The sequence below is a fragment of the Rhinolophus sinicus genome, chromosome 1, assembly GCF_057876585.1.
Source record: "Rhinolophus sinicus isolate RSI-liver-muscle chromosome 1, RSI-T2T, whole genome shotgun sequence".
NCBI lineage: Eukaryota > Metazoa > Chordata > Mammalia > Chiroptera > Rhinolophidae > Rhinolophus > Rhinolophus sinicus.
The window spans coordinates 139,947,427-139,962,542 of NC_142501.1; the positions used below are offsets into that span (position 1 = coordinate 139,947,427).

At 41.6% G+C, this 15,116-nt stretch overlaps 1 long non-coding RNA gene across 1 annotated transcript in view; it reads right to left on the reverse strand.

Annotated features, from left to right (window-relative positions):
* Window positions 1-510: 510 nt before the first annotated feature.
* LOC141569979 (uncharacterized) overlaps window positions 511-15,116 on the reverse strand; it is a 30,898-nt gene continuing 16,292 nt past the window's right edge. Inside the window, exon 3 of the long non-coding RNA XR_012493735.2 lies at window positions 511-1,821. This is a non-coding gene — a long non-coding RNA (uncharacterized LOC141569979). The remainder of the gene's footprint in view (window positions 1,822-15,116) is intronic.

A 15,116-nucleotide genomic window follows, 5' to 3' on the forward strand; every position in this document is an offset into this window, starting at 1 on the left:
CCACATTTTGCCCATTCCCAAGGGGGTGGGGGGGAAGGAAAGAAAAAATATCCAGTCTTCAAACAACTTATAGGGAGAAATGATTAAGATTTCAGATACAGTGGAAGGATCCAGGGGATTCATCCACACCACACGAGAGCAGACACAGACTGGAGAAGATTCTTACAGTAAGCGTAAGCAACATACAATCAGATGACAAAAAATCCATCCAAACACACTACAGCAAAGGAGATGGAAGAGGTGCAAGAGAAGAAGGGAGAAAGGGAGGAAGGAAGAAGGAAGGAAAGAAGGATTCACTGGGGGGTCCTGGGATGTATCATAACCAGACACTCACATGGCAGGACCTTGGCTATGTTTTCCCATTGTTCACTCTCCCTTGCTTCCTGCCCAAGTTTTGAGCAGGATTCCCTAGCCTCCCCACCTGTGAGTCACTTAACGTCCTTCTGATCAATTCCTATCAGCTTCAATTAACCAAAGTTGATTTTTTTTTTAAAGATTTTATTGGGGAAGGGGAACAGAACTTTATTGGGGAACAGTGTGTACTTCCAGGCCTTTTTTTCCAAGTCAAGTTGCTGTCCTTTCAATCTTAGTTGTGGAGGGTGCTGTTCAGCTTCAAGTTGTTGTCTTTTCAGTCTTAGGTTGTGGAGGGTGCAGCTCAGCTCCAGGTCCAGTTGCCGTTTCTAGTTGCACGGGGCACAGCCTACCATCCCTTATGGGAGTCGAACCGGCAACCTTGTGGTTGAGAGGACGCACTTCAACCAACTGAGCCATCTGGGAGCTCAGCGGCAGCTCAGCTCAAGATGCCGTGTTCAATCTTAGTTGCAGGGGGCAGAGCCCACCATCCCTTGCAGGACTCGAGGAGTTGAACCGGCAACCTTGTGGTTGAGAGCCCACTGGCCCATGTGGGAATCGAACCGGCAGCCTTCGGAGTTAGGAGCACGGAGCTCTAACCACCTGAGTCACCGGGCCGGCCCCCAAAGTTGATTTTTGTTGTTTGAAATCACCAACCTAAATTGATACGGATGGTAAGCAATTAATTCATTTAAATGGAAAACTAAGATTAAGTAACTGAGGGAATTAGAGATAGAAAACAGGAGTAAATGTTATAAACTTTGCCAATACATAATAAAATAACTGGCAAAACCAGGAAGTGGGGGAAGAAAGTGAAAGGAAGTGGGCATGTTAATTTCCTCATCTTTCCTAGCAGGGAATTAATAGATACCAATTAAAATGAAAACATGTGGTTTTAAAAATATAACAACTCATAATGTTTCTCATAATCATTTTATAAATCTAAAAACTTTAGGGAACACAGGTGAGGACTCTTAAATTCAGTAATGATAACAGACTTAACAAAAATCTAACAGTTGGTTCATTCAATCAAAAATTCAACAAATGTGCCTACTAGGTGCCAAGCATTATGCTAAGTGTTGGGCTTACAATGGAGGACAACTCACCATGGCTCCTGCTTTCATGGGGCTGACAATCTAGTGGGAGAGTCAGACACAAAAACAAGTCAACAAAGAAATAAATATAAAACTCCAGTTGTGACTTCAAAGTTGGGAAGGAAACAGCCTTACAAAGACTGAAGGGAAGATAATACCAGACAGAGGCAACAGCAAAACTACAAGGAAGGCGCCTCAGTCAGTTGGAGATACCTATAACAAAACAGCATTGAATGGGTGGCTTATAAGTAACAGAAATTTATTTCTCACAGTTCTGGAGGCTGGGCAGTCCAAGATCAAGGTGCAGGCATCTTCAGTGTCAGGTAAGAGCCTGATTCCCGGTTCAGGAGGAAAGGAGCTGGCAGGCTGGAGAAAACTAAGAGATAATGTGAATAAGTGAATGTGGTGAAATGAGGTTGATCAAGATGGCGGGAGCTAAATCACACAGGGAAGGCTTGTGTGGACATGGAATAGAGGTCAGCTTTTTCTAAGAGCAATGGAAAGTCTCTGAATAGCCTTCATCAGGGGGATGGCATGATGAAATCCACATTGTGTAACCACCACCATGGCTGCTGGGTGGAAAGTGCAAGAATAGCAATGGGAACACAGGTTAGGAGCAGTGTTCAAGGAGAAAAATGGTGTTGGTTGAACCTGACTGATGGCTGTAGAAACGAAGAGAAGTGGATTAACTGGACAGGTGTTTTGGAAGTAAAGTCCAAAATCTTGGTAATGGGTTAGATGTGGGGTTAAGGGAGAGAAAAAAATCAGGAATGACTCCCAGATTTCTGGCTTGGACTATAGGGTGATACCATTTATTAAATAGTAAAGGCTTTGAGATAAACATTTTGAGGAGTGGCTATAAAGAATTTTAGACATTTCATGACTAAGATATTTGTAAAACATCCAAGTGGAGCTGTCAAGGAAGCCGTTAGATGTGTAGCTCAGGAGAGAAGTTGAGGCTGGAATCATCATCACACAGGTGGTATTTTAAACATGGGAACAGAGAGGATGACCAGAAAGAGCGCATAGCAAATAAAGAGGGTCTATGGCCAATTCCTGAGGAAATCAGATATTCGGAGGTAGAACAGATCTAGGAGAGGAGATCCAGGGAAGTAGACATTAAACTAGGAGAGGGCGCTGCCCCAGAAGCCAAAAGAAGGACGTGTTAAAGAGGAGAGGGTTTCAACTTTCTTCACTGCTGCTACTGCCAAATAAAATGAGGACTGAAGAGGGTCCATGTCATGCAGGGAGTCATGCGGGGTGGCATGCGGGGCCTCTGGTCCCGCTCCCTGCATAAGGACACAGGATATGGTGAGGCCAAAAAGGAACACCCACGGAGCCATAAGTAGGGGAGTCACACCACTATAGTCTCACTGGAGGCTGGATTCACACGACGTGCAACCTGCTGTCTGCTTTTCTGCCAACCGACCGACTCTCCTCGACTCCCCTCGACTCCACTCCCCAATGTAGCTGCGGCAGTTATGTTAGTGGCCAATGGCTCAATGGTTACAGCTGACGGCCATCTATTACTCGAGCCAGCACCTTTCCACGTGAGGCCGAGAGCCTGGAAACTGCTCTCTGGGGCTCTGTCCCCATAGTCCATCATATTGGGCAATGAAAATGACAAAGTATTTCTTGTGGAAATGTAGGAAACAGAAGACAAACAGCTCTTTTGAGAAGTGTGACAATGATGAGAAGCAGAGAAATGGAGCAATTACTAAAAACGACTGGGTCAAGGGAGGCATTTGAGGACGCTCTCATGATCCAGTAAGAGAGAGGAAACAGCAAGATAAGGAGAGAGAAGGCATAAAGACGACATGTGCAGCGAGGGTGAGATAGAAGAGCACGGGGATGGATGCAGACACAGGAAGGTCTGCAGCTATGGTGATGGAGAGAGAAAGGTGCTCCAGTCTAATGGCTTTTCTCAAAGAAGGTAATTTCATCAGCTGAAAACTAGTTGAGAAAAATTAAGGAAAGGGTGGAGGTCTGAGGCGTCAAGTAAGTCATAAAATGGTCGCTGAGAGAGTGGAAAAGCAAGCATATCTCACGTTTGACGTGGGACTGCCACACAGCACAGCATGGCATGACCAGGACCTCAGGCGCAGGTTCAGAGAAGTCACATGCATGGGTTCATCCAAGGTCAGAATTTTGCCAGGTAAATGTGACAAAAGATGAAAGGATTAGGGGAATTCTGGATACCTATACAACACTGATTACAAGGATCTGTCATGGAATCTAAGTTGGATAATGAGGGAAGGAAAGGGAAGGAGGGAGCTGTAAGATACAATAAAAAAGAGTTTGATCCGTGGACCAGAGATCTCAATGACACAAAAGAATTCTTACAGCAAGAAATTGAGCAAGACAACTGAAAGGACAGGAGGTTTCAACTGAAGAGTGGGATGAATGGAGCAATAATTTTGGAAATGGTGCGATACTTGATGATGACAACTGTTTAAAAGGAATGGAATGGAGACGAAAGTCATTGGGTCAGGTGCTGGATGGCTTAACTCTTAGAAGTCATCGATGATGACAGGCATTTGGTGTGAGTAGAAAGACTGCAGGCCAAGTCTTTCTCCTCTTGATTTCCTCAAGTTTCCTGCTCCAAATTGACTTGAAGAGATGAGGAAGTAGTGGGAGAAAGAGAAACATTGGGTGGACATGTCAGCCCTGACTCTAGGTCTGTGTGGGGCTGGAATAATCAAGTTACTGATGGGGCACAGTGCTGACAACCTTTGCTCCCCGTGGAGACTCCTCATCATGGATTGTGGCAACTCCATTCAGGATGAAGACCTGCAAGCTGGCGAGATCTACTAATACGAGTGCCCTGCTTGGGAGCAAGAATGGAAGACAGAGACCGGAGGAAATATACATTAAATTAGCACCTGTGATGTGCCAGACCTGTGTAAGACTCTGTAAGCTGCACACAGCACAAAGACACCACATTCAAAGTGCAGATGCCACAGATTTGCCTATTTATTCTGACAATTTTCTGGCAGATGGAGTGTTGTGGAGGGAATTGTGTCCTCCCCACCAAATACATATGTCGAAGCCCTAACCCCCAATGTGACTGGATTTGGAGACAGGGCCTTTAAGGAGGTAATTAAAGTTAAATGAGATCATAAGGGTGGAGCCCTAAGCCAATAGGACTGTGGCCTTATAAGAAGAGGGCGAGAGAGACCAATAACATGAACACACAGAGAAAAGGCCGTATGTGAGGACACCGTGAGACGGCAGCCATCCACAAGCCAAGGAGAGAGGCCTAAGGAGAAACCAACCCTGCCAGCACCTTGCTCTTGACCTTCCAGGATCCAGAACTGTGAAAAATAAATTTTTGTTGCTTAAGCCACTCAGTCTGTAGTATGTTCTTATGTCAGCTCTAGCAAACTAATATAAGCATTAAAGTATTTTTTGTTCAGTATATTAGGAAATTTTTCTAAAGGTAGAAGTAAAATCATTTGAGGAAGGGGTTGATTTCTTTTTTTTTCTTTCTTGTAATTTACATAAAGATGCCAGCAGTGACCCTGATAGTTACAATGCCAAATGCTTTATTTTACGTTACCCCATTTAATCACATACAACTTCACAAAATAAGAGTTTTAAGATGGGAAAAAAAAAAAAAAAAAAAGTGAGGCTCAGAGAAGTTCAGTAACTTGGTCAGACTCCACCACACGCTGGTAAGAAGCTGAGCTGAAATTTGTATCCCGATCAGCCTATCCCCAAATTTATAGGTTTCCACTCTACCTCGCCACCTCCCAGTACAAATCCTAGTATAAAAGAGACGCCACTAACATCAATTTTTCTTACTCAGCCTCAGACACGTTGCTTGATGCTTTTACATACAATGGCAAAGTCGGTCTTATTAACTCTCGTTAGAGATGACAAAACTGAACCCAGAGAGGTTGTGACTTGCCCAAGGCCACACAGCTTAGCAAGTTGTAACCTGTCTGATTAATGCCTCTTTCTCCCCCTCCTCACCTATTAATTGAATGTTCCCTCTTCTCACATGCAGCTGTTTCTAGGCAATCTGCAAACACAAAATAGTCTTTCTCCTGTTTAACATATTATTTATATCCCTTTTATCATAATCAACATTATCAAGTCATTTACAAAATAAATCAGGTAGCAATTGTCTGATAATGTATTTGCTCCCAAAAAATAAATAAATGAAGATCAAGTTTCAGATAAGCAACAGTTGTATTTCATCGAATAAATTTCTAGCTCTTCTCGATACATATAGTTTTTATTTGGTTGACTTATGAATTTCACCCTAAAGATTAATTTGCCCCTCTATAAAGACCATAAGAATTAATATTCAGCCAAGATATGAATCTTTTTTCATTTTCATTTTAATGGAAATCAATTTAAAATATTGTTAAGTGCAATTTGTTACTTATTCACTCCCACTTTTCTACTCAAGTTGAGGCATTTGAAAATATCTATATAAACACTTTTTGTCAATACTAGCAAGATTTATATTGCCAAGTTACTGTAACTGTTATCTCTGAGAGCACTATGAATTACGCCATGTGATGTTAGATTTTATTGAACTTATGTAATAGAGAAGTGGTCAATTTAAAAAAATTCAGTGATTTTTGTCTGCAGCAGGCAGTATGTAGAATTCAGTTCTAGATTGAAGAAATACAACCAAAACACTGGATGTAGCCATCTTCATGTTACCTAGCCTGGTTTGGAGGCTTTTACATGTATTCTTCAATCCATTTTCTATGGAATGCTGTATTAACAATACCACTTAGTCAGATTCTTAGAAACTCTTTCTTTCTCTCTCTCTTTCTCTCTCTCTCTCTTCCTCCCCGCACCCAGAATTCCATAACAAAGTACCACAAACTGAGTAGCTTAAACAACAGAAATGTATTATCTCACAGTTCTGGAAGCTAGAAGTTAGAATTTAAGTTGTTGCCAGGACCACGCCTCCTCTGAAAGTGCTAGGGAAGAATCCATTCCAGGCCCCTCTCCTAGCTTTGGTGTTTTACTGGCAATCTTTGGCGTTCCTTGGCTTGTAGACACATCACACCAAGTTCTGCCTTTATGTGCATATGGCATTCTCCCTGTTTGCGTATGAGTGTCTGTGTCCAAATTTTCCTTTTTTTATAAGGACACCAGTCATACTGGATTAGGGGCCCACCCTACAATCCAGTATGACCTCGTCTGATTAATTACAGCTGCAAAGACCCTATTTCCAAATACATCTCATTCTGAGGTACTAGGGGTTAGGACGTCAGTATATGAATTTTGAGTGACACAATTCAACCTGTAACATTGTCTCAATATATAAACATGCTTTATTATCTCCCTTCTAATAAATAAAACTAAAAATAACATTTATTATTGTTTTAATTTTCTCTTCCTTTTCACAGCCGCTTCTCAAAAACAGTAATCTCTTTCTTTATTTCTCCATCCACTGATTCCAAATGCACTTTCATCGGGCCCGGCACCATATGTCCTCAGCACGGTCACCAACCACCACCTAATTTTCTAATCGTCTTACTTTTTCATCCTGACCCTGCTAAACCTCTCTGGCTTTTGAAACCATGAATCCCGTCCCCCTTCAGGGACTGCATTCTTTCTTGACATGTTCCTCTTTCCTACTCTCAGGTGCCCTCTGCCTCATCCTCTGCAAGTATTCTGCGAATTCTGTTCTCCCACCACCTCTGTTTTCACCGCTCTTCTTGCCACTCACCTTCGCTTCCATCACCATCCACCTCCTGTCCCGATGTCTCAAGCCCACGAATCTAGCACATCTCCCCTCTGAGTTCTAGGACATAACCAATGACTATACTTGCCACCTCTTTCTGTGTGCCCCAAGTCACCTAAAATTCAACATAATAGAAATCTTCCTCCTCCTGTGACCTCTACAGTAAAGAATGGCACCACTGCTGAACCAGGTGTCCCGGTCAGAAATCTAGGAGTCGTCCTGCCTCTTGTTAACCAGTCTTACTCCCCAAGGAAATTCACATAGAATCTAGCACTGCCTTCCCGTCAGGGGCCTTGGTTGTGAAATGCACAATTCAGAGCAGGGCTGACAGAGGACCCCCTGGCAGCCTGAAATTTAGATTGTGCTCAAAAAGACAAACAAAACATGTTGAGCTGCCATAGGCCACTCAGTGCAGTGGACAGCACTGCCCCACCCTACCTCTTAGGATCCCACTCCTCCATGGGGCACCCACCCCAATGCCGGGCTCCTGCACCCCTGAGCCTCCCACCTGGGCCCAGGCCGCACTCCTCCACTGGGCAGTTAGCACAACGCCTAGTGCCATGGTCCTTTTAGGAGCCTACAAATGTGTTTCAATTTCTTTTAAAGTCAGAAAACAAGAAACCACGCCCACGCTGGATTCTATTTATGTATATACTAATGCAATCACAAAATACGATTTTGTGTACTTTTTAAGGAAGAAGGGATCCACAAAAGCAAAAGTGCTGAGGGCATAAAGCGTCGTCCTGCCTTGGTCTGCCTTCCTTCTCCGGCCGCCTCGCCAAGGGTTCTTCTCTTAGCCACAAAGGAAAAGATACAGAAATGAATTGACACTGCAGCACCAAAGATTGGTAATTTAACTACACAGCCATCCAAGGAAGATTGGCTTCAAATTCGTCTGAAGCCAAAGAGAAGGAACTTTTAAAAAATATTTAATCCTCCTTTTAAGTATAAAGGAAATACATGAGCATTATAGAAATTTCAGAGAACTCACAAATGTTTAAAGACAGAAATAAAAACTACTTATAATGCCAGAGATAATCACTATTAATAATTTGATATATTTTCTTCCAGTATCCATGTGTGTGTATGCATAATATATATGTTTTTTACTTGTAATTTTGCCATGAGCAATTTCCTATAGCATTAAGTATTTGTGATTTTTAATGCCACAATTATTTTTCTACAAAAATTGTTATCCACATTTTTAATTATTTCCTTAGCATAAATACTTTAAGTGAAATCACTGGGTTAAAAGCTATAGACATCTTTAAAATTTCTGATGCACACTGACCAATTTTACCAGAAATGTTATATAACCCTCTCATTCATGGTGCCAATTTCCCTCTACCCCAGGCAGGACAAGACGTTATGCTTTGTAATCTATGAGAGTGAGAAATTTTAAAAAATGAATTTCTTTGTTTCACTATACACATATTTGTTTACTCATGACATTAAAAGTATTTTTTTAAACACTTACTAAACAGTTGTTTCTTCAGTGAAATTTCTGTTCACGAACTTAAATTATGATATTGGGGTGGTGATCTTTTCCATTTATGGGACTCTACATATAATAAACACATTAACTTTTATATGATTGCACATTTTGGCCCAAGTTTATATGCCTTTCAATTGGGTATTATATTTTTAATCATATAGAAGTTCTTAAATATTTAATAAAATCGATTAACTTCTTTTTTTCTGCTTTAAAGTTATGCTTTAGAAACCCTTTACCATCCTAAGATATTCATTTTCTTTCTAATATTTTATGGCCTTTTGCTTTTACATTAAAATCTTTTCCAAATGGAATTTATTCTGATGTAAGCCATGAGAAAATACTTTGTTATTCTTTTTTCTAAGGAATTAGAAAATTATACAAAAATTATTATTTGAATAATCCATTCAGTCACTCAGTGATTCTGTTTTCCTTTACTAAACTGAAAATGAGTCTGTTTCTTGACTTTCTAGTCTGATTCATTACCTGCTGCCTAATTCCTGGCCAAGCACTATTTCAATATTTGTAAACTTACAGTGTGTTTTAAAATCTACTGGACTAGGACCCCTTTTTTCGTCCTACCTTTTTGAAATTTTGTTGGTCAGTGTAGTCCTTTTTTTTTATTTCAGATGAAGGGAAGGCAGCAGAGAGATAGAGACAGAGAGAGAAAGAGAAGGTAGAGAAAAGACACTGAAGATGAAATGATTCTAAGAACTATTTTAGCTCCTCCTAAGCCTGATTTACTCTAGCTGTAGAAATCCAGATCCCATCAACATGTAATGAATACATTGCGACCAAAGCACATTCATATAAATTATGGCAGTTCCTTCCACGTTAGTGTCAATATCTAACTTTTCATCAATTCCATTTTTCTTTTACATTTTAAGGCCGAGAGAATATAAACAAGGCAGAAGCCTATGTTTTCAGGACTATGGAATAAACATATTAGAGCAATGAACATTCTAAGTACCGATACTCCTATATTTCTCAATTTCTTGAGGAGAAAGACTTGGACCAACCTATCTAAGTATCAGTGATTCATATCCAGGGACACCATTTGCTAACAAGCATTATTAATATTATTTTAGGGATATCAAAGTTCTGAGACTTTATTATGTAATGTTTAAAAAACCGTTTTCAAACAGTAAATATCCATCCCCAAAAGAATACAAAAATGCTGGTAAGTTAAAATTCCATTAACTTAGAGAATTAGGAAGAGTTCTTATGTGGTCACGGGAAGATGGGCCTTCTGTGAAGGCACAGAGGATGTGACATTTCTCTTCTGCAACCTAGATCTAGGCCCCATCTAGAGCATTCCAGATAAACCACCTTTCCCACCCTGGGAGATGGCCGCAGCACAAGGGCCACCTCACATTCCATCTTATGACGCAGGGTCAATCCCTTTACTTTCTGTGATTCGGTTTCCTTATCTATGACATGGATAAAAGAGTTTTTAGGGGGAGGGTTGTGAGGATTAAAAGGGTTAATGCATACAGAGCCTAGCAGGAAGCAGGCTTCCTATAAATAACATACTTCCACCAGGGTTTTGCGTTTTAAAGGATTTATGTCTTTTTAAATCAATCACATTAAAAACGCAGGCCCTAGCACATTGTTGTCACTCAATAAATGTCAGGTAACAATTTAATAAGGCAATACCTCTCCAGGATAATGAATTTAAAAATTCATGAAAACCTCACAACATCAATTTTTAAAAATTCAAACATTACATATTTTTTTTCCATTCACCAAGGTAATGAAGAGGGAAAGAAGCATAAATAACAAGTTTTACTAAAAGTGATGTTAATTTACAGCATACGTTTTTAAACCTCAGTGTTGGGTTGTACAGACATCCCTGACTTGACTACACGTGTTTCCCGTTTTGAACCTACTTCCTTCTATTCTCCCAACTAAAAAGTATTATAAATTCCCTATATCATCCTCACCGTTAATTTTGACCCTTTCCTTTGTACTTAACACAAAGGAACAGGCCTAAAATTGGATGATCAGGCTGAGGTGAAGACTGACGACCCCCTCGCCTTCATAGTGGTTTCTATCTTTGTCTTAATGGAATAAAATTTATGAGATATTCATTTCCTATCAATTTAATTTACCACTTGCCACTCGTTTTTTTAAATACCATAGGCGATACAAAACAATAATTTTCAGAAGTTTTTAAAACAATAAGAACCTTTCTTTAAACAACAACAAAGAAAAATCTATCCAGAAGCTAAATATGGAGACAGATCAAGGTGAGGCTGCCCTGGCTGAAAGGAGGGGGACGGTGTGAAGCCCTTCTAGGAACAGCCACTCCCAGCCCAGCACCCAAGGTCTCTGCCACCCCCGAGATCTCCTGAATGAAACATAAGTGAGGTCATGTCATAGATGATGCTGAAGGCCCTCGAACAACTGCCCCTCACATAGAGATTAAACCCTGAGGTCCACAGCTGGCCCGACTTGTTCTGGTCTCTGACACCTCAGTCCTTTATGTCCTAGTGCAGTTCCGTCCCACCCACCACCATCCCACTCCTACCACCAGCTGGATGCCCACTCTACTGCTGCTACTGTCCTCACTATTCCTTGAACAAGCTAAACATACTTGGCCCTCAGCTCCTTCACATTTACTGCTCCCTCTGTTCGAAATGCTCTTCCCCCACAAAATCACATGGTTTCTTCCCTTATTTCTTCCAGGTCTATGCTAAAATGTTACCTCCTCAGAGAAGTCTTCTTGGCTGCCCAAACGAAGCAGTTTTCTCCAGCTCATCACTCTCTAACCTGTCATTTTTCTTAACACTTACATATTACTGACATATTTTTCCATTGATGTATATACTTATTTATTGCCTGCATCTCTCAATTAAATGTGAGTTCATTAGGATAGAAAATTTGTTTTATTCACTACCAGTTCATAAAATAGCACCTGACACATAGTAGGTGCTCAGTAAATATGTGCTGATTGAATGAATGAGATACCTATGCATGGTTCACTAAGTAGATTTAAACTTCTGTGATATGTAAGTCAGTATTATTCTATACGCTAATATGGGAACTGTCAAAAATGGCATAAAAAGAGACATGTAAGGTGCCACAAACATAACACCCAAAAGTACAAGTGGTTTAGACATCCAAATTTTGTGTCTTAAGCTTAGATTTAGGAGAAACAGAGGTCGGTGATGGTGGAAATGAATCTCATGAACGCAGAATATTTTTAATCGCAAGCTTCATGGAATATCAAAAAGGATTTGAGAATGACAGTGACAAAGGCCCTTGCTGTTTGTGTCTTCCTGGCGTCCCCCAGGGTTGTGGTCCACCAGCTCCAAAGGTCTCCACATAAAGGGGGGTTCCTAACTTCTTGCTTCTCACCACCCACTTCCAGAAAAATCATGTCAGTTCCCAGAAACAGTTTATATCCATGTACAGGATATTAGCAGTGCTTATCATCAAGCCACATCACCCAGGCCTGATGTCCAAAGTCTCATACTGAAATTCTTGCTGCACCTTTGTACTCCAATGTCTCTTTTTACTTCATCTGCACCTCAGGATCCAGGGATTTCCCTTATATGTACACTCAGGGGCTTTCCATCTGCGGACCCAGCCTATCAAAGCACAAAGCCGACGACCACTTTGAAGACAGACCTAGAGAACACAAAATCCCATGGCAAAAGCAAAACACTGGATTCTGGAACTGATTTAAATAAACAAAACTGCACCCTTAAAAAGTGCTCGACCAAAGAGTCCTGGCATTCTCATTAATATTCATTTAACACAGGTTTTATCCGAGCAGGAAGCAGGTGCAGAGTGATATGGCCCAGGTCACTGGGAATAAGGTGGGTTATTTTGGACATTACTACAATCTATGTTTAAATTGAAGTTAACATGCTGCAGTCAGCCATTTTGTTATTGATAAATTAATGCTTTACATATTTCATAGAACCCGGAAACACTGATCTTCAGAAACTTTGTTGCTTCTTTTTGTCTGCCTAGAACATTCTTCTCTTTACTCCTAGATAACTCCTACCCAGGTGTCAGCTTCCCTTTCTATCAGTCCCACAGAGAGGCCGTCTCTGACTCCTTTTCTCCACACCAGGAGGCTGTCCCACTGCCCTTCCCACGCAGTCTCAGAAAATCTAGACTTTTCCTTTAATGCTCTTAACTTATCTGTAACCAGTGTGCAGCACTTCCATTTACTATTTGTCTCCTTCACTAGACACAGGAGAGCTCCAGGTGGGCAGGAGGGAGCCATGTTTGTATTGCTCACTGCTGTAACCCCAACATCTAGCACAGAGTAAGTGCTCAGTCGATCTGGTGAATAAACGAATGGATGGGACACAGCCTGAACTATGCGCTGACATTACCATGGATACTTGAAACAGCCTCACTTTACTAGGGTAATAGGTTCCCCTACACAAGAAAAAGCAGTGATCCTCGGAGGAGGATGTGGGTTATTTTCTCATGACTCCCATTCCCAAACCTCCCTAATGGGATAATTCAAATCCTTGCAGGTGAACCTACAGGGTCAGGAAGCTCATGGAATCTTGGGCTTGAATTCTGATCAAAACTTAACCTTAAAATTTTTGAAACATTAGTAGGAATGGTAGAAGTCAGGTCAACCATCATTCCAAAGCTTCAGACAGACAATAAACAAACAGCAGCCAAAAAGAAAAACCCAACAAGTACTCTTCAATGCCAAATGAGGCAATACCCCTGGTATTGGGTCCTTCCTCCAGTTCAGAGGCAAGAACTCCCCGCGCAGCCGGAGAGCTAGCAGGCTTGGGAACATCAGGGAGCAGCAGCTCCCAGTGGATGCACCACTGATGTTGGTGAGAGTCCCCGAGGGGTGTCTTTGGCACTGGGTGTCAACTCCAAGAGCCAAAGCAAGAGAAAAAGAACATGGCGGACACCACATGGTGTCCATATCTGACATCCAAGTTGTGGGGCTCCGCTTTGAGGATGCCAAGAAGTATCTGTTAGGTGAAATGTTTTCAGGGCAAGAGACTGCAGTGCAAGTGAGGGTAAGAACAGGAAATCTAAAGTGATGCTGTTGGGACTTCACTTGTATCTGTAAGGTTGTGTGCTTGGCAACCTTTGGATAATACCATGACACATTAGGTATACAGAGAAGGAAAAGAGAAAAAAGTTCAGAATATTATGACTAGAGAGTGAGGGGATCCTAGCATTAAAAAAAAAAAAAAAAAAAAAAAAATCCTTCCTTGGAGAGAGAGAAAGACAGCATTAGAACCACCACTCTGGGCTGTCAATGTTACAAAGGAGCAGGAACTGATGAGTGAATGCCAGAGCAGCAAGCAGCATAGCCTGGCAATGATGCCTGCCATGCCAAAGGCTTGGAAGTTTTCCTAATCCTTGTTTAATCTCCTGGGAGATTTCTTTTTCCCCATAGAAATGCATCTGTAATTTTGTAATGAAAATCAAGAGGCAAATAGATCTGATTTACAGCCAACTTCCAAAAAGATATCTAGTCCTCAGAGTGGACGTCTGTATTTATAAAAAGAAGGGGTTCTCGGCGATGATCATCTAGCCTCTGAGGACTGCCTTCGGTTCATTCGACAAGTACTTATTGAGCTAGGTACAAGTACTTATTGCGCTAGGTACTTACTGTTCTCGGTGTTGGGGATACTGCAGTGAACAAAACTCTCTGCCTCCAGAGTTTACACCCTAGTGAGGAGAGGTAGACCATAAGCAAAGGAAGAAAGCAGAAAGAGTACCAGATACACAGTCGTCGGCGAGGAAGCAGGGAGGTCAGTGAGTATGTGGGCAGGCCAGGTCTCAGTGAGAAGGTAAGATTTTGCTCTCACTCAGGGACGTGCTTACTCACACTGAAATTTTCATCAAAGACTTAAAGAAGCTGAAGGGGCAAGTTGTGTGCATCTAGGGGGAAGACAGTTCCAGGCAGAGGGAACAGCAAGCAGAAAGACCCTGAAATGGGCTGCTCCTCACGTGTCCCAGAAACAGCTAGGCTGGTGTGGATGGAGTATTGAGGGGCGGGGGGTGAGATCAGAGAGGGGTACAAGAGGGGCAGATAATAATGGCCTTTGCAAGTTTTATGTGAGCTTTGACCTGAGTGACGGGGAAACACTGTGCATCTGAGCAGAGAAGTGACATGACCCGACTTAACTTTAGAAAGCATCACTCTGGCAGCAGCAATACAGACACAGAATATAGCTGACCTGAAACCCTCCCAAAAATTATGACTTAAATTTCCAGAGTTCCTATCCATCCACCAATTCAACTTCACTATTCCCACTGAGATTTTCAAAACAGGCTGAGGGGTCATTTTGCAAAAATGGAGAAAACAGCAATTCTATCATTTTAAACATACTATGGAGACACACAAGGTATGGTGTTTCCCTGAAAATAAGACCTAGCCAGACCATCAGCTCTAATGCGTCTTTTGGAGCAAAAATTAATATAAGACCCGGTCTTATTTTACAATAATATAAGACCAGATCTA